This window comes from Monodon monoceros, unplaced genomic scaffold, assembly GCF_005190385.1.
Source record: "Monodon monoceros isolate NGI ecotype Baffin Bay Population unplaced genomic scaffold, NGI_Narwhal_1 Super_Scaffold_22, whole genome shotgun sequence".
Lineage (NCBI taxonomy): Eukaryota > Metazoa > Chordata > Mammalia > Artiodactyla > Monodontidae > Monodon > Monodon monoceros.
The window spans coordinates 3,847,990-3,868,568 of NW_021703779.1; the positions used below are offsets into that span (position 1 = coordinate 3,847,990).

The following is a 20,579-nucleotide window of genomic DNA, read 5'->3' on the forward strand; positions in this document are numbered from 1 at the left end:
CGTATAAACTGTACAAGGAGCTAAAGAAAGGCTACAAAAATGTCCAGAGTCATCTTTAAAGCTAAGCACCAGTGCCTCACACACAGCAGCAGGAAGTCAGCGTGTGCTCAATTCAATTCAATCCAAGCAAAGCTTACGTTCCCTAAATACTGAATTAATAATACACAATCGAAACACTCACGAGCAACACACCTCCTCTCTCCTCTTCCCTCTGACATTTAAAATATGGTTCAACTGCATTTCAAAACATACTGACTGATGGTGCAGCCACTTTAGAAAAGTTGGACGGTTCTTCAGAATGTTAAACAGAGTTACCTTAACAACCTAGCAATTCTACTGCCAGGTATATACGCAAGAGGCATGAAGGTATACGTCCACACAAAACTGGTACACGAATGTTCACAGCAGCATGACTCATAACCACTCAATAAAAGTAAATACACCGCAAATGTCCGTCAACTGATGAAGGGATAAACACAACGTGGTACGTCCATAGAATGGAATATTATGTGGCCATAAAAAGGGTTCATGTTACGACATGGATGTCAACATCTGATGTCACAGATTCAATTAACCTTTTATAATTTTTTTATTTTTTAAAACAAACTACGCTTTTCAAATATTTAAGTAAAATACTGAAATTCTAATACAGTTGAACTTTTAACAACATGGGGGGGTAGGGGGATGGGCCCCTGTGCAGTTGAAAACCTACTTATAACTGTGCAGTTGGCCCTCTGCGTCCATGATTCCTCATCTGTGGATTCGACCATGGACTGTATACAGCAGTCCATGGTTTATTGAAAAAAATCCATGTATAAGTGGACTCGTGAAGTTCAAACCCAGTCAAGGGTCAACTGTACATATTTACCTTGTTATATATTTGGCTTCAAACAAAAATACTTCAATAAGATTCTTTTTTTTTAAACATCTTTATTGGATTATAATTGCTTTACAATGGTGTGTTGGTTTCTACTTTATAACAAAGTGAATCGGCTATACATATACACATAGCTCCTCCCTCTTGCGTCCCCCTCCCACCCTCCCTACCCCACCCCTCTAAGATTCTTACTTTGGTTAAATCTGGGTCTATCATTTTAGTTCTGATTGGTTCCTTTAAAACAATAAAGCAAAAATCTTCCCCAAATTTCCATCTTGATGTTTTTAAAAGTACAAAAGTTCTATCAGTTTTTTAATGTAAAAAAGTTAAAGGAAGAACCAGAAAACACAAAACAGTAAATGATAAAATCAAACCCTAAAATCCCATCTACCAACAGATAACAGCACTTTTTCTTGGTAGCGGATGGGGAGGGAGCCATCAGTTTTAGTTTGGGATGTGGCTTCAACTCTTGATTGTTTTTTTTGGCCATGCGGCTTGCAGGATCTTAGTTCCCCAACCAGGGATCAAACCCATGCCCCCTGTAATGCAAGTGTGAAGTCCCAACAACCACTGGACCGCCAGGGAACTCCCTGGGCTTCAACTCTTGAGGCCTGTGCATCTACGACTGTTCGGTTAGCTCTTCCGGGTACCTCATCCTCTCATTAGATCTATAAATAGTAAGCTACACGTTTTTCTAAGAAGTTTCGAGGTTAAGTAGTAAATCAATTTGCAGACAGACACAAATCGTATTAAGAAACTAATAAACCATAGCATTAAGATACGGCGGCCAACTAAGATCCAGACTCATGTGCCCAATTATAATTAATTTTGCAGCTTAATTTTAATTCACCGTGTTGACAAGAGGGAATGATTTTAGAAAGTGTCATCTGCTTCCGGTAAGACCCAGAAAAGTTTATAATGGCTGGTTCAGTATCCACAATTCTTGGAAGGCAATAAAAGGCCAATCCGTTATGTAGAATGGACTAAAGAGCCCATCATTATTTAATGATGCTCTATCTACTACCTTCAACTTCAGCAAGGAGAAAGACCTCAGACTCTGTCTCAAGAAAGCATTTTAAAACAGAAGGTGTCCAGTTTTGGCAAAACGCAGCTCTGCTTCAAACAAATTTCAGGTAAAAGACAAAGATCAAAGGCAGGCGTTTACCTTTAGGCTGACTTCATGTGTAGACCTTTGAACCAGTGGGCTCCCCAGCATCCGATCATATAAAACGCCAAGTGTCTGCTGGGACCTTGCCTGGTGAGAAACAGAGAGATTTGAAAAACAACAACAACAACAACAACAGTAACAACAAAAAACACCTTAAAATTCTTCGGGAATTGTTCACCTTTGACCTGTCCTATTCTTGTTTTTCTTTTTCATCCCAACTCAAACTTAACACATTTTACTGTTTCATAATCTCTGTCCTAAAACTTTAACACAAACTATGCAGTTTTATTTGCAGTGTGAAAAAGGAGAAATTAAAACGGCCAGTCAGTATTATGGTACATGTAGAGATTTGTAAGGAAAAAGTCTCAAAGTAAATAAAATTGATTTTAGCTCAGATATTGTTCCTGCCATCATTCAATGAAACTAATGCCCACTTGAAATATCTTTGTTTTAGAGACCATATCACATACAACCAATAAATTAAACTGTACACACCCTTAAGAGAAGAAAAGATGCTCCAGACATCTTTTCTGACATTATAGACATGGCTTGGGCAACTGTTTACAATAATCATGGCATGCATGTTTGTGTGCAGACATCCACTCTTTTATGTGCCCAGAAAAACACAGAAACATTAGAATCTTTTTTTCCTTTTTTGGCTTCCCTAAAATAAAGCGAAAGCAAGCACTGACTCTCAACTTTTACATTATTGTTTTCCTACATTTCCATTTCACAGGGGTTCCACCTGCATGGATTTCTGAAGAAGCCAGGGGTATATGTCATAAGATAATCCTTCCTATCAAAAACTCATTTGTATTTTTCCGTCAGTATAAACAGTAAGCAGTCAACCAGGATCAACGTAATAATATTTACCTTCTTCCTCCTCATAAATTCTCTTTAGTTGTGAGTGAATCCAGTCTCCTACAGGGTTGAAATTATCTACAAGCTCAAGAACTAAGGAAATTAAATGCTTGCTGTTTTCTCTAAATTCTTGTTCGATAGCCTTAAGTGATAATAAAAAGGCGCTAGGTTTAATATAATTCAAACCCATAAGTGAGGCTATGAATGAAGGTGTTTCTTATTAGTGAATGTATACAGAACCTCTTGAAATGTTTTAAGGAAATTCAAGTAAATTACTCCCACTGAGTCACGTTTATCGTTACACTGTTCAAAGAAAGGAGACTAAAAGGATTCTACAAGCAGGTTCATAGGCCCTTAAGTTTCATTACAGTACATTTTTAAGCCACATAAGGATATATAAGATAAAACCAGGACAACTGAAAAAATCTACCACTGAAGGAAAATAGTAAGATTTAAACAAAACTCCTCTATAGCTCTTTGAATAGAAATTAAAGGGCACCAGACTGAAGCAGGCACTAGGGAATACTGACTTTGCTTATAAAAGAAAACTACATTTCATTATGAAAAAAAGTCGGTAGTGGAGATGAAATAGGACGATACTCCTTACAGCAAACCTGAAGCAGACAGCAAATTATTTTCGGGATTGGGCTGTAAACGCAAGAGCATTATGATGAAACTGCTAAACACCATAAAGTATCAAAATATAAGCAGATGTCACCACAATAAGCCCCAAACTGCTTGAAAATTAAAACATTAAAATCCATAATAATTCAATTACGTAATTAATATATAAACAGCTCTCATTACAAGCTGTTCAGGAAAAAGCTTCAGTATCAAATTCCTATTCCCTGGCCCAAAACAGATGGTAACTCACAAATTGAAGGTATCTTTGATATAAGTTGTTAAATTCAGTACATGTAATTAACATCATCTATGTGTTATAAACACACAAAATGTGAAATATGACTGGTTAATAACATTCTGGTTATGCAACATGTCAAAATTAATTAGTTCATTACTAGAAATAATAAGTTAAAGTGAGAAACCTGAACTTCCAACCCCTGGTCAGTCCTGATTTTCCCATTATTAACACCTAAATAGAACCACTATCAATAAACAGCGCTGGCAGGGCTTCCCTGGTGGCGCAGCGGTTGAGAGTCCGCCTGCCGATGCAGGGGACGCGGGTTCGTGCCCCGGTCCGGGAAGATCCCACGTGCCGCAGAGCGGCTGGGCCCGTGAGCCATGGCCGCTGGGCCTGCGCGTCCGGAGCCTGTGCTCCGCAACGGGAGCGGCCACAGCGGTGAGAGGCCCGCGTACCGCAAAAAAAAAAAAAACAAAAAAAAACAGTGCTGGCAAAAATTTACGTGCTGAAAAAGATTTGTGTGAAACGCAAATGATTTCTTAAAAAATATTTATTTATTTGGCTGCGCCAGGTCTTAGTTGTGGCACATGGGATCTTCGTTGTGGCGTGCTGGATCTTCGTTGCAGCATGAGGAATCTTTAGTCGTGGCATGCGAACTCTTAGTTGCGGCACGTGGGATCTAGTTCCCTGACCAGGGATCGAACGCAGGCCCCCTGCATTGGGAGCATGGAGTCTTAGCCACTGGACCACCAGGGAAGTCCCCCCCACACTTTTTTTAAGTCTTTACTGAATTCGTTACAATATTGCTTCTGTTTTATGTTTTGGTTATTTGGCTGCGAGGCATGAGGGATCTCAGCTCCCTGACTAGGGATCGAACCCTCACCCCCTACATCGGAAGGCAATGTCTTAACCACTGGACCGCCAGGGAAGTCTGCCACGCAAATGATTTGAACAAATGCAATATATTCTTTCCTCTCAAAGGTAGTAATAAATATAAAAAGGACTCATTTTCTGGTTGCTGTCAGTTCTTGGCATGGAATGGTGTAGACAATGACTAATAGTCCTCCCACACAGGAGGCGTAAAGCCTTTAGTATATTCACGATGCTGTGCAATCATCCCTACGTCAAGTCTCAAAACATTTATGTCACCCCAAAAGGAAACCTCGGGCCCATTAAGCAGTCAGTCCTCAATCCCCCTCCCAGGCAACCACCGGCCTGCTTTCTGTCTCTGCAGATTTGCCTGTTCTGGACATTTCACATAAATGGAACCATACAACACCTTCTCTATGTCCGGCTTCTTTCGCTTAGCATGATGTTTCCAAGGTTCATCCACAATGCAGCATGTATCAGTACTTCATTCCTCTGTATGGCTGAACACTATTCTGTTGAACGCATGCACCACCTTTTGTTTACCTTTCCAGCCACCAGTTGATGGGCATCTGGCTACTGTGAATACTGCTGTTAGGAACACTGATGTCCAGGAATGTGTTTGAGCCCCCGTTTCCCATCCCTTGGGTATGTATCGTTCTACATCATTTTGCCAGAGACAAGGAATAGTGCAGTGTCGCTCTCCTTGGGGCAAACCAAATTACTCTTCTGCTCAGAAGCTTTGCCAAGTCTATCAGGGCAACCAGAGGTGCCGGATTGGTTTTGTTTTGCCTGCAGCCCTGGCTATCATTCTAAATCCTTCTCCCTCCCCTGAGGTAGTTTAGCTCCAAAGTTTTGAGTTGGTAACTGCCTGCACTTCTGGCTTCCCAGGACCCCTTGAGGTGACTCTGGCTACCCAGGTACCTTCTCACACTGATATCTGATATGGATCCACGTATGTAACCCCTAATAGCAGCATGGAACTACCATGGTGTGTCCTATTTTAACACAGTGGTTTTCAACCAGGGATGGCTGCGCTCTCTGCCCCTGGGGACTGCAGGATATCAGTCAATGTCTGGAGACATCTCTCGGTCGTCACAAGTGGAGGAGGGGAGGTACTGGCGCCTAGTGGGTAGAGACCAGGAATAGCGCTCAGCATCTACAACGCACAGAACAGCCTCCCTGCACGGAAGACTTGACTCATCGGCCCCCAGATGCCAATAATGCCAAGAAACTTCTTAACAGAACAGATTTTAGACCAAGTTCATCTCTTTATGACTTCGGCCTGATTCTTACGGAGAAATAGTAGAAGGCGAAGTAACAGTTTCACACAGGGCTTAAGATTCCAAAAGAATTATCTAGGGGATATTTTCATAGATTGTCATCATGCTTCCTTCTTGGTGGCCCAAATCTGTGGAACAAAACGAATAATCCATATGGCTCGCTCAGTGAAAATTCAGGATAAACCTACATTTTTATTGATCATAACTGAAATGCTTAACTATATACATACTGATTATATCTCCTGATAAAAATGAATCAAATGTGTACAATTAAATTCCTTTAACTGCTGGTGGAGAGGTCAGCACGGAGCAGAACTGAGGCCTGCGGCCAGCAGCCCACACCATATGCCAGCCACATGAGAGCCACCATCGCACTGCATCATCCAGTACGTATCAGACCATCAAGTCCCTGTAGCTCCGGTTGATGTCTTGACTGCAACTTCAAAGAGACCTCTGCCGGAACCACCCTGCTAAGTCACCACAGCATTCCTGACCCTCAGAATCTAACACACCATGAAGGACAGGTGGGAAAGATACCCGGGGCAGCAGGCCTTTTCAGCAATCACCTCTCCATCATCACCCATAGAACGGGACAATGACATGCACGGCTGCTGCCAGGAAAGCCTAGAACCACAGGGACTTGGAAGCCAAGCAAACGGAGCTTTCGAAGAAGCAGGAGAGAGTTTCCCAAAGCATGTTCTTCACAATGATGTTTCCCAGATGGTTACTATGTGTTTAGTGTCACCACATGAAAAACAGTTCTGTGATCCAATTTTCCACGTTCAATAGGATTGGTAACCCTGGGTTAAATAATAAGGAGCACCTAAATACATCAAACAAATACTAACAGTCATGAAGGGAGGAATTGATGGGAATACAATAACAGTAGGAGACTTTAATACCCCAATGATATCAACGGACAGATCTTCCAGACAGAAAATCAATAAGGCAACAGGGATCCTAAATGATGCAATAGAACAATTAGACAAAAATGGACATTTTCAGGACATTAAATCCAAAAAAGCCCCAGAATACACATTCTTTTCAAGTTCACATGGAACATTCTCCAGGACAGACCACATACTAGGACACACAAAACAAGCCTCAAGAAATTTACGGTGAACAGAAATTATTTCAAGCATCTTTTCTGACCGTAACAGCATGAAACTAGAATTGAACCACAAAAACAGAAATGAGGAAAAAACGATTACATGGAGACTAAACACGCTACTAAAAAAACCAATGGGTCAACGATGAAATCAAAGAGGAAATTAAAAAAATACCTTGCGACAAATGACAACGAAAACACAACCATACAAAATCTTTGGGATGCTGCAAAAGAAAACCCAAGAGGGAAGTTCATAGCAATACACGCCTTCCTCAAAAAGTAAGGAAAAAATGTCAAATAAGCAACCTGACCTACCACCTAAAAGAATTAGAAAAAGAATAACAAACAAAACCTAAAGTCAGCAGAAAGAAGGAAGTAATAAAGATCAGAGAGGAAATAAATAAAATAGAGTTTTATAAAACAATGGAAAAACTCAATAACACCAAAAACTGGTTTTTTGAAAGGGTAAACAAAAATCAACACACCTCTGGCCAGGCTCACCAAGAAGAAAAAAGAGAGGACCCAGATAAACAAAATAAGAAATGAGAGAGGAGAAATAACATCTGATATTGCAGCAATTTTAAAAAGCCACGAGAACACTATGAACAATTATTATATGCCAACAAATTGGACAACCTAGAAGAAATGGACAAGTCTCTAAAAACATACAGCTCACCAAAACTAAATCAAGAAGAGATAGATATTTTTACAGACAGGTCACCAGAAGTGAAATAGAATCTATAATTAAAAAAAAGTTTCCTGCAAACAAATTCCAGGACCGAACGGCTTCACTTGGGAATTCTACCAAACAAACAACGAAAAACTTATAGCAATCTTTTTCAAACTCTTCCAGGAGGGTGAAGAGGAAGAAACACTCCCGAAGACATTCTATGAAGTCACCATCACCCTGATACCAAAACCAGACAAAGACACTACCAAAAAAGAAAATTACAGGCCAATATCTTCAATGAATATGGATGCAAAAATTCTCAACAAAATATTAGCAAACCGAATTCAACAACACATAAAAAAAATCATACACCATAATCAAGTTGGATTCACTCCAGGGTCACAAGGATGGTTCAACATATACAAATCAATCAATGTGATACACCACATCAAGAAAAGAAAAAAACCGTATGATCATCTCTATAGATGCAGAATAAGCATCTGACAAAATTCAACATCCATTCATGATAAAAACCCTTACCAAAGTGGGTACAGAGGGAACATATCAACATAATAAAAGCTATTTACGACAAACCCACAGCCAACATAATACTCAGTGGTGAAAAGCTGAAAGTCTTTCTGCTAACATCTGTAACAAGGATGCCGACTCTTCCACATCTATTCAACATAGTATTGGAAGTCCTAGCCACAGCAATGAGACAAGAAAAAGAAATAAAAGGTATCCAAATTGTAAGGGAAGAGATTAAATTATTATATGCAGATGACATGATATTATATATAGAAAACCCTAAAGACTACAGGCAAAAACTACTAGAACTGATACACGAATTCAGCAAGGTAGCAGGATACAAGATTAACATACAGAAATCTGTTGCACTTCTTTACACTAACAATGAAATATCAGAAGGAGAAAGTAAAAAGAAAAGAAAAAAAGAAACCAAAAAAACAATAAACAATCCCTTTTAAATCGCTTCAAAAAAAGTATTTAGGAATAAACCTCATCAAGTAGGTGAAAGACTTATATGCTGAGAACTATAAAACACTGATAACGGAAATTGAAGATGATTCCGAGAAACGGAAAGACATCCCATGCTCTTGGACTGGAAGAATTAATATTGTTAAAATGGCAATACTACAGATTACCCAAAGCAATACTATGGATTACTACCCAAAGCAATACTACAGAATACTACCCAAAGCAATCTACAGATTTAATGTGATTCCTATAAAAGCACCCATGACATTTCTCACAGAAGTAGAACACATAATCCAAACATTTATATGAAACCGTAAAAGACCGAGAATTGCCAAAGCAATCCTGAGGGAAAAAAAAAAAACAAAGGAGGAGGCAGAACCCTCCCAGACTTTAGGCAATACTACTACAAAGCTACAGTAATCAAAACAGTGTGGTGTTGATACAAAAACAGACATACGGATCAATGGAACAGAACTGAGAGCCCAGAAATAAACCCACACAGCTACGGTCAATTAATCTTCGACAAAAGTGGCAAGAATATACAATGGAGAAAAGACAGTCTCTTCAGCAAGTAGTGCTGGGAAAGCTGGACAGACACATGTAAATCAAGGAAGTTAGAACACACCATCACACCATACACAAAAATAAACTCAAAATGCCTTAAAGACTTATAAATATAAGACATGATACCACAAAACTCCTAAAAGAGAGCATAGGCAAAAAATTCTCTGACATAAATCATACCAGTGTTGCCTTAGGTCAGTCTCCCAAGGCAACAGAAATAAAAACAAAAATAAACAAATGGGACCTACTCAAACTTATAAGCTTTTGCACAGCAAAGGAAACCATAAACAAAACAAAAAGACAACCTATGGGCTGGGAGAAAATATCTGCAAACGATGCGACTGACAAGGGCTTAATTTCCAAAATATACAAACAGCTCATACAACTCAATTAAAAAAACACAACTCCATCAAAAAATGGGTGGAAGACCTAAACAGACATTTTTTCAAATAAGACATACCTATGGCCAATAAGCATGTGAAAAGATGCTCAACACTGCTAATTATTAGACAAATTTAAATCAAAACTATAATGAGGTATCACCTCACACAGATCAGGATGGCCATCATTAAAATGTCTACAAATAATGAACGCTGGCAAGGGTGTGGAGAAAAGGGAACCCCCCCACACACACTGCTGGTGGGAATGTTAACTGGTATGGCCACTATGGAAAACAGTATGAAGATTCCTTCAAAAACTAAAAATAGAGTTACCACATGATCCAGCAATCCTACTCTTGGGCATGTATCTGCAGAAAATGCTAATTCAAAAAGATAAATGCAACCCAATGTTCATTGCAGCACTATTTACAATAGCCAAGACATGGAAGCAACATAAGTGTCCATCAACAGATGAACAAAGAAGATGTGGTATACACACACACACACACACACACACACACAATGGAATATTACTCAGACATAAAAAAGAATGAAATAATGCTATTTACAACAGCATGGATGGACCTGGAGATTATCATACAAAGTAAAGTAAGTCAGACAGAGGAAGACAAATATCATATACCACTTATATGTGGAATCTAAACTATGATACAAATGAACTTATTTACAAAACAGAAACAGACTCACAGATGTAGAAAACAAACTTATGGTTACCAAAGGGGATTTGGCAGGCGCAGGGTTCAGGGGAAGATAAATCAGGACTCTGTGATTAGCAAATACACATTACTATATATAAAACAGATAAACAACAAAGTCCTTCTATAAAGTACAGGGAACTATATTCAATGTCTTGTAATAAACTATAATGGAAAAGAAAAAAAAACAATAAGAATAGTTTACACAGGGCTTCCCTGGTGGCGCAGTGGTTGAGAGTCCGCCTGCCGATGCAGGGGACACGGGTTTGTGCCCCGGTCCGGGAAGATCCCACATGCTGAGGAGCGGCTGGGCCCGTGAGCCATGGCCACTGAGCCTGCGCGTCCGGAGCCTGTGCTCCGCCACGGGAGAGGCCACAACAGTGAGAGGCCCACATACCGCAAAAAAAAAAAAAAAAAAAAAAAAAAAAAAAAAAAAAAAAAAAAAAAGTTTACACATAATTGCATCTATTATCTACCTGGCTCTGTTCTAAGTGCTTTAAGTTATGTAATCCTTTTAATAAACAATGAAAGAATCCTTCCTACCAGAATCTCACAATGTGTTTTCAATGATATATCCAGGAACCACCACTAACAGTGCCATACCAGGGGTTCACATACACTAAATTATCTCTCTCTTGTTACGATTTTCTCATGGCTCTGAGCTGTAGGCAGCAGAAATTTTGTGAACCACCTTCCTCATCTGGCTCCTCCATGTACCCAGGTATCCACCTAGATAATGACGCTCCACGTACAATATGCTATGGTTTGCCCAACTCTCCCAAATTTCCGACTTTTCAGAAATACGCTGAAATTTTAAAGACAACTTTCTGATTGACTTTGAATACATCAGTTGCTAGACAGTCCAGTAAAGGGAGGTTCTGCTGTCGGAAGACTGTAGGTTCTCCAAGAGAATATAAAACCAACGTGCGTTTCTTTAGACTCCGGAAGCTTGAAATCTAAAGATGACAGTACTTGACGGAAATGAATGCAAGTGTGCCAAGTTGGTAATGACTTACAAAAATAAATGTTACTTTTAATATCATAATAGTGTCAAGAAGTAGGACACTTCTAGATGAGCCTTTATACATTGGGAATTAAAATCAGGCCATTATCCTCATTTCTCTTTTCACTCACCGAACTAGGAAAATGGGTACTGTGAGGTGAAAGGTCACAGTGCATTAAACATCTCACTTCTTATCATCTCATCTTTTTTAAAAAATCTACTTTTGGAATACCTTTTATTTAGGTGGATTATTTATTTTTTTGCCACTATGGTAAGAGTGTACCCTTCTCTTTTTACGTGTAAACTCAAAGAGACAACACTAAAGGGATCCCTTCTCTGTTAAAGTTCTATTTATGACACAGAAAAAATGTTTTGAATTTTTTCTTAATGATAAATATTAATTTTGTGCATAAATTCCAAAGGCCTAACCTTTAATATTCTTTAAGGATAAGCATATACACAACAGAAAGCTATAAATTAAAACCAAGTAACATCCTAAAAGATCTTCCTTTGAAAAAGCCTGCATGGTCGGGCTTCCCTGGTGGCGCGGTGGTTAAGAATCTGCCTGCCAATGCAGGGGACAGAGGTTCGAGCCCTGGTCCGGGAAGATCCCACATGCTGCAGAGCAACTAAGCCCGTGCGCCACAACTACTGAGCCCGCGTGCCATACTACTGAAGCCCACGCGCCTAGAGCCTGTGTTCCACAACAAGAAGCCCGCGCACCGCAACGAAGAGTAGCCCCCGCTCGCCGCAACCAGAGAAAAGCCCTCGCGCGGCGATGAACACCCAACACAGCCAAAAATAAAAATCAGTAGCCCTGAAAACATTATTTTTAAAGTCTCCACAGTTAGATGGTAATGTTTGTTGTCCAATGCCTAAAAAAAATGTAGAGTTTGAATGTTATTTGTAAGTAACATTTCAGTACTGTTATCTGTAGCCGGTAATCTTGGCTGTGCCATCAACTCTCCTTTCCTGCGCACTAATGTGTCAACAGATCATTACTGTACGAAATGTGAGAAAGGTTTTGGTAAAGTTTCCGACCTATATTTGAGACGGGGAAACGGTTCCTACTGCAGCACGCCCGTAAAGCTGGCATTTACCCAGACAGTTACCGATAAAAAACCTCATTCACAAGCTAATGATGTGGACACACTCTGCACACGACCAGGGCGGGGGTCTGAGAACTTTCCGGGGAACCCAACTCTCTGTGGTCCAAGGAGGCAACAGAAACTTACAATCACGCAAAGATTATAAACACACGTTTATCTTCGTTTCCCAAAGTAGACTGTGTTCATTTTAGCGCTCATTTCTAAAACAGTAGCTCTTAAAGATGACAACGTGATATTTAAAGCAAAAATTTCAAGATCAAATCTGTTGGAAAATTCTAGGTTTGGAAAAGGTAAAATAGATCCGAGAAGCTAAACAAATCCCATGCAGGATAAACACCAAAGAAAACCCCAAGAAAAGCACAATTTCCTGAAAGTCAGCAACAAAAGAAACTCTTCAAAGCAGCCAGAGGGGGAAAAAACAATGACATCCAGAGGAAAAAGATAAACAAATCCCATAAACTTGTTGTCTTCTGGCTTGCATTATTCTGAACAGAACAAAACTTTCCAAGGACTCAAAGAATATGTCAATCTAAAATTCTACACTCAGATGACACATCTTTCAAAACATGAAAGTGAAGAATTTTCCAAACAAACAACAAACGCAGACAGAATTCACTGCTAGGAGATCCGCACCACAGGAAATACTAATGCAAGTTCTTTAAGAAGAATTATCTCAGACGGAAATTTGGATTTATGCAAAGGAACGGTGACAGAAATGGTAACTATTGGGGTGAATATAAAAATATTTTCTTCTCATTTTGAAGTTTCTTTTACATATAAATGCTTAATGCAAAATAACTATGTATTGTAGCATTTGAAACATATATGAAAGATGTATGGCAACAGAAGCACAAAGAAACAGGTACAGAAGGCAAACAGAAACAGATTGCTGTAAGTTTCTTATACATGAGGTGGTAAAGTATCATTCAAATGTAGACTGTGATAAGTTAAGATGCATACTGCAAACGTTAGTGCAACACTGTAAAAATAAAACGAAGAGGGGTAGCTAACAAGCTAACGGTGAAGTAAAAGCATAAAAAATTCTCAGTTTAGGCAAAAGTGGAGGAACGGAGGGGAAAAAAAAAACCCAGAATGCACGACACAAGCAGAACACAAAAAGTTGGTGGTAAATGGTACAACCTTTCCGATTAAAAGGCTGAGCGTGAGACTAGATAAAATAGCCACACTCAACTCTGTAACACACCCACTTTGCATAAGTACATATTGTCTCTGAATACATGTATGTATATTTGACACATGTTGATACATTATATACATTTACTATACAGTATTGATATGTATTCCTATTAAGTTCCATTTATCATTCTCATCTTCTGTGATTTCTCGTATTTCTTCCCTGCTTAGTGAGGTTGGGGAGGGCGCTATGCAGGTGAAGACGACACAGAACAGAAAGCAAAACAGAGCGACTCCTGGCCCTGGAGGAGAGCACCTGCCTTTCGTGAGGGATCCATACGTGAACACGGCACAACCCAGTGACCCTGCTCTGCTGGGAGCAGATGGCAGGGTGACCAGACCACCAGGCTCCTTAGGAAGTCTGAGCATTGCCACACCGAAGGTGCATCCGCCTGCACACTTAAGACACCCTTGGGGGTTTAGGAACAGAATTCTGAGAAGTCACAGCCTCTGTTCTTGAAGTCAGTCACACTGGAGCTGAGACAAGTGCTTGGAGGGACGTCCTTGGTGGTCCAGTGGTTAAGACTCCACGCTGCCAATGTAGGGTGTATGGGTTCGATCCCTGGTCGGGGAACTCGATCCCACATGCCACATGACGCGGCCAAAAAAAAAAAAGAGAGAAGTGATTGGATAGGGGGCTGTACTTGGAGGGATGGGGCAAAAAGGGCTTTCCGGGTGGCATGGCAGCTCCATGCCCGGCCCCATCCTGCTCCCATGCCCCTGCAGTAGATCTGTAACCCCAGCTAACTTCCCACTCCACCTCAGTCTTGGAGTCTGTTTCTTGAGAAACCTTCTTAAAACAATGGCTCCAGCAGCACCCGGTACAAAATTCCGCATACAACTGCCCTGTTCTTTCAAGTGCCCTTCTCATGAATGCTGCAAACACTTTTTTTATTTTTTATTTTTTGCGGTACGCGGGCCTCTCACTGCTGTGGCCTCTCCCGTGGCGGAGCACAGGCTCCGGACGCGCAGGCTCAGCGGCCATGGCTCATGGGCCCAGCCGCTCCGCGGCATCTGGGATCTTCCCAGACCAGGGCACGAACCCGTGTCCCCTGCATCGGCAGGCGCACTCTCCACCACTGCGCCACCAGGGAAGCCCAACACTTCTTTTTTTAATAAAAGAAAACGATGGTGTTTTGTATCTTTGATCAAAAAGCCCACGCAGCAGGCATTTCAATAAATACATGCTAGTACACACGGTGTGCAGAAAAACACAAGGAACGCCCCAGAATACTTCAGATGGGATGTACTTGGCGGTCTCTGTTATTTGTCTAGTTAGGTTACTCTATTGGTTATCCTCCCCTTTCCTGAAATTAAATTTAAAAATTGGGAGACATGTCGAGATACGACAACACAAGAAGGTAAAGATCCAGAAGTGTAAAGCAGGGGTGAGCACACTTTTTCTGCGAAGGGCCAAAGAGCAGGTATCTTGGACTCGGCAGCCATCCTGTTACAAGTACTCAACTGTGCCTCAGCTCAAAAGCAGCCACAGACAGTAGGTAAATGGGCGTGGGCGTGTTTCAATAAAACTTTACAAAAATAGGTGGAAGGCGGGGTTGGCCTACAGGCAGGAGTCTGCCGACCCCTGCCCTGGGGCAAAATCATGTTCATTGTATTAAGGTGTGCACCCATAAGTCATTACTAAATTAAAACAGACAACCGTAAAATATCATTAAGGGTGACTTGAGACATGAACACACGACAGAAGCGCTTTATTCCAGAAGTGAAGCAGGTCTGTGCCTCGTTCCTGGGAAGGACCACAGTGGAGGCGGCAGCAGGAGCGTGGGGTGCACTTCAGCCCAGGTCCCTGGGTCCTGGGACACACACACAGCTGCCACGGGGAGCCCTCAGGACACTCGGGCAAATGCCGTGCTGCGTTAAGATGGTACTTTCAGAACCCAAGTGCAAAGTCTCGCGAAAACTTCCCAATTCTTTTATTTTATGTATCACAGAAGCGTGAACCTGAACAGAATAATCTCATCAGTGCGGAGATGACATCTTTAATTTTTTTTCCTTTTTGAAAATTATTTTTAATAGGTTTAGTTTTTAGAGGAGTTTTAGGTTCACAGCAAAATGGAGGGGAAGGCACAGAGAGTTCCCATATGCCCCCTGCCCCCCCAACATGCACAGCCTCCCCCACTGTCCACACCCCCCTCCAGAGGGTACATCTGCTACAGCCGATGAACCCGTACGGACACACCATCGTCACCCGAAGCCCATAGTTTATATTAGGGTTCACTCTTGGTGTTGTACCCTCTATGGGTTTTGACAAATTTATTATGAATGACATGTGGCCACCACTACAGTATCATAAAGCATAGTTTCCCTGCCTTAAAAATCCTCTGTGTTCCACCTACTCATCTCTCCCCGTCCCCTAAACCCTGGCAACCACTCATCTTTTCCCTCTCTCTGTAGTTTGGCCTTTTCCAGAAGGTGACAGAGTTGGAATCATACAGCATGTAGTCTTTTCAGGTTGGCTTCTCTCACTCGGTGATGTGCATTTCAGGTTCCTCCATGTCTTTTCCTGGCTTGAGCTCATTTCTTTTTAGCGCTGAATAATAATCCCATGGTCTAGATGCAACAGTTCATTTACCCATTCACCCACAAAAGGACATCCAAGTTCTGGCAATGATGGATAAAAGCTGCTATAGACATCTGTGTGCAGGTTTTTGCACGGAAGTAAGTTTTCAACTCCTTTGGGTAAATTTTATTTTTTAAAAATGCCATTAGAATTACATAAGTAATACATGTTCAGGGGAGAGATTTTAAGTGATTCTCAACCGCAGGCAATTTTGTTCCCCAAAGGTCATCGGGCAATGTCCGGAGACATTCCTCGTCACAACTTGGGGGGAAGGGCCCTGGCACGGAATGGGTAGAGGTCAGGGATGCTGCGAACCTCGTACAATGCACAAGACGTCCCCCCCATGAGAAAGGATTATCGGGCCCCACGTGTCACTAGTGCTGAGGTTGAGAAATCCTGACGTGAGGATAAAATGTTAAAAGTTTTCTCTCCCCAACTCTTCCCACTCTCACCACGCAGAGACAGCCCGTACTCAGGAGCTTCTTCCACAGTCTTCTACAAGTTTCCGCACATACCTGTTCTTACTTTTAACACAAATATATTTTGCTGACTATAACCTTTGAATTTAGTCATGAGTGGCACATACCAGTTGTTTTCATCACTAACATCCTTGAACAGCAAGGTGGCTTACTACCTGCCTACATAAAACCACTCCTTGCCCGCCAGTCCGCAAAGGAAGTGTACATTTTATAAAGTCCCTTAGGTCCATTATACAACTTAACCATCACAGCAGCCCTTTCGTTATTCCCGCTTTGTGGCTAAAGAGGCCAAGATCTAGAAAGTTCAAGTGAACAGAACCGGGCTTCACAGATCATAAGTGGTTAGGATTTGAACCCCCAGTTCTAGCTTCAGTTTTGGGGCTCTCATCATTTCACAGCACAGCAATTCACAATTCACAGTAATTTAGATAGAAGGTACGTAGTCAGGTTTTTTAAAATTTATTAATTTATTTTTAATTTTGGGCTGCTTTGGGTGTTTGTTGCGGTGTGCGCGGGCTTCTCATTGCAGTGGTTTCTCTTGTTGCGGAGCACAGGCTCTAGGCGTGTGGGCTTCAGTAGTTGTGGCACGCGGGCTCGGTAGTTTTGGCTCACGGGCTCTAGAACGCAGGCTCAGAAGTTGTGGCGCACGGGCTTAGCTGCTCCACGGCATGTGGGATCTTCCCGGACTAGGGCTCAAACCCGTGTCCCCTGCACTGGCAGGTGGATTCTTAACCTCTGCGCCACCAGGGAAGTCCGGTAGTCAGTTATTTTTGCACAATGGAAGTACCTCGGAATTTGCAACCAATAACACACTTTATTGAGAGAAGTCTTCTAGACACTTTGAATAATCAATTTGCACGTACACAATGCACCCATTACGCATAATTCTAACCCTTTCACATTTGGTTAATCTTTAACACTTCCCAGCTGGTCTGAAATGTATTCAGTCATTTGCACTGTACCGACAAGCGACTAAGTTGAATTAATTTTTGGATTTTCTATGACACTTTATTTTTTTTCACCTGACTGACACCAGACTTTCTCACAGTTACTCTCTATGTCTAGGACATAGTAGCCGGAACAGGAGTGAGCCACCGTGGGGCTTTACGTTTTGTTCACGTGCGCATCTGTCCCATTACGTCAAACCCAGGCTCATGGAGTCTTAGATCTACAGTGAATATCTTACTTACAGAGGCCATTTATTTATAGATGAGGAGTGTGACCGAGTAGGTCATTCCTCTGACCGAGAAACCAGCAGAGTATGCAGTCAGCTGAGCTAATGACACAGCAGCAACGGAATGTCAGTGCTTTAGGCATAAAACCTAGGCAATTTCTACATGCCCTAATTCCCATTAAAATTCTTAACTCTGTTGACTGACCTGCCTTCAAGAAGTTAATGCTCCCCTGTGCCGCCGCTGGTACTGGCAGCCTGTGAAATCGTAAGCAGCGGTTATTATCGCGATGCATGACTGCAGAATCATAGCTAAATACGCTCAACGTGCGTTCTCACAGAAGGCCTGACTCCATGCGACAATGGCTACCGAACATGAGTATCTTCCAATTCCTAAAATGAATGTTGCCCACCTTTTTAGAATTCTGATTCCTCACTGCCCTTTCCTGCTACGTGACACTGCTAACTAGAATAAACTCGTGTGGGTGCCCTTCCGTCAGTCCTCCAAAGACGGGGGCTGGAAGGACACGCAGGCTGGGTCTCTCGGACACGACGGCTTAAAGAGTTTTATGTCTGCTTCTTCCTCGGTCTCATGTGGCTGAACCACATCAGCGTAAGTTTACTCTCACGTGTGGTGGCTGCACGAGGCGGTTTCTAGTATGAAATTCTCTGGGGAAAGCAACACTTCAGACAATTCGTGTGAAGCAGGACCAAGAAATCTATCAGTTAAGTAAAGCCCGCTTTTATCGTGATGAAGCACGCTGGCATAAGCCCAGCGAGGGAGCAGGTACCACTGACCTCTGGAAATGGATGACGTGGGGCACTGAAAGATAACATACCTCACGGAAGCAAAAGCCAGTGCGGGGTCTGGCATTGCCTCTGTCGAAAAAAGACTTGAGTTTTCCTAGTTTAAAAGGGAGACTGAACCTTGAGATAGAAAAAAAGAACACATGAGCATTTCTGTGAGTCAACTACCTCTCCTGACTGGCATCAGAATTCCCAGATTCCTAAGGGCGTGAAGGTCCCCCACTGGCTTTTATAGTGTGAGCTTGGGATGCTGGAATCACATAAAATATAGAGAATCTCACCGTGCCTGATCAGGAATACGTACGCCCAAATGTGCACACGTGGGACAGAGAAACACAGCATTTGTGTCATGCTTCAGGGCAACATGGATGCATTCCCCACCACTGAATTCGTCACCATGCTCCGATATCTCACAGGCTTGGACAGCCGATCACCAGGGGGGTCGGAACCTGGAAGTCACGCCAGGTTGTCTGACCCTAAATCCCGTCGTCCTTCCACTGCACCACTCGGCCTATCTTTAGATGGCACTTCTGAGGGACTCTTAAAAATAAAAAAAATAAAAAACCGGTCCTTCTTCTAACAGTTTATTTTTGCCTTGAAGGCCAAACTCTTGCCTATGTCTTGTTTACCCATCTCAATCATGCTGTATTTACGCCCGGTCTAAGCCGGCTTTCTCTTCTCTGGATTTCAGTGTGGCTTTGTTTCTCAGAAATTTACACTCGGTGCTTGCAAAGGGTAGTGGCTCCCTTACAATACATCCCTTACAATGCAAGCTGGCAGACTCTCTGAGAAGCAGTGTGGTCCCGGAGTGACCTTGGCTAAACCCCAGAATCCCTCGCTGAGGGCTATCAGTTAAGTAAAGCCCGCTTTTGTCGTGATGAAGCCCTCCTGGTGTCATGAAGCACTCCAGTGTGTCTCCTGGTAAGTAACGTAACTTTTCTGTGCCATGAAAGGAGCACAGTGCTTTACAGTTACACTGCACAAATTCACATGTTCAAATACACACAAAGCCAGACGTGTAGGCTTGTACAGAACGATAGTTACAATTATAATCACAGCATGGGAACAGCTGCACACTGGGCATTGGAATTCTGCTGTGTTCCTTTTGTTCTATGTTCTCTGTGATTTTTAAAGAAAAAATAAAAACCAAGATGAATCTTATGTGTATTTTACCACAATTAAAACATAAATAAAAATAAAAAGCCAAGATAAATCTACAAGCATTTTTATCAGTCACTTCCACAAAGGAATAAATGTGAGAATTCCCTTAAAGGGACTAAAACAGTCACACAAAATTGTAAGAGAATAATGCTTTCGTTTCAACTGGAACATAATCACGTTTTTCTTTCTTTCTTTTTTTTTTTTTTTTTTTTTGGCGGTACGCAGGCCTCTCACTGCCATGGCCTCTCCCGTCGCGGAGCACAGGCTCCGGACGCACAGGCTCAGCGGCCATGGCTCACGGGCCCAGCCGCTCCGTGGCATGTGGGATCTTCCCGGACCGGGGCACGACCCCGCGGCGTCCCCTGCATCGGCAGGGGGACTCTCAACCACTGCGCCACCAGGGAAGCCCCCTAGTTTTTCTTAAATGGAAACAAATTACTTGGTTTTCAAACAATGGAATTCTTAAGTGAGCAAGCGTGTCTAAGAAAGAAAGAAAGAACAGGATCACATGAGAAAACAAATCAGATTAGACTGAGTGTAGATGCTACAATTCTTGACTAGTGGTTATCTTCACGCTACACTTAACCAAATGATTTTATCTGCCTGCCTTTCTCTATTTTATTGATACCATTTTACCAGCCTAGTAGGCAACAGGCTTCTTCATGCAAATATAATTTCAAACATAGTTTCAAAAATGCAAACGCCCTATTTCCTATAAAAAA

The 20,579-nt window shown here is 41.8% G+C and overlaps 1 protein-coding gene across 2 annotated transcripts in view; it reads right to left on the bottom strand.

Moving 5' to 3' along the window:
• Nucleotides 1-20,579, bottom strand: part of TBL1X (transducin beta like 1 X-linked) — a 224,844-nt gene that overhangs the window by 64,755 nt on the left and 139,510 nt on the right. For both annotated transcript variants that reach the window (XM_029240081.1, XM_029240082.1), the window contains exon 3: nucleotides 2,043-2,132. The gene's annotated coding sequence lies outside the window, so the exon portion shown is untranslated. The remainder of the gene's footprint in view (nucleotides 1-2,042; nucleotides 2,133-20,579) is intronic.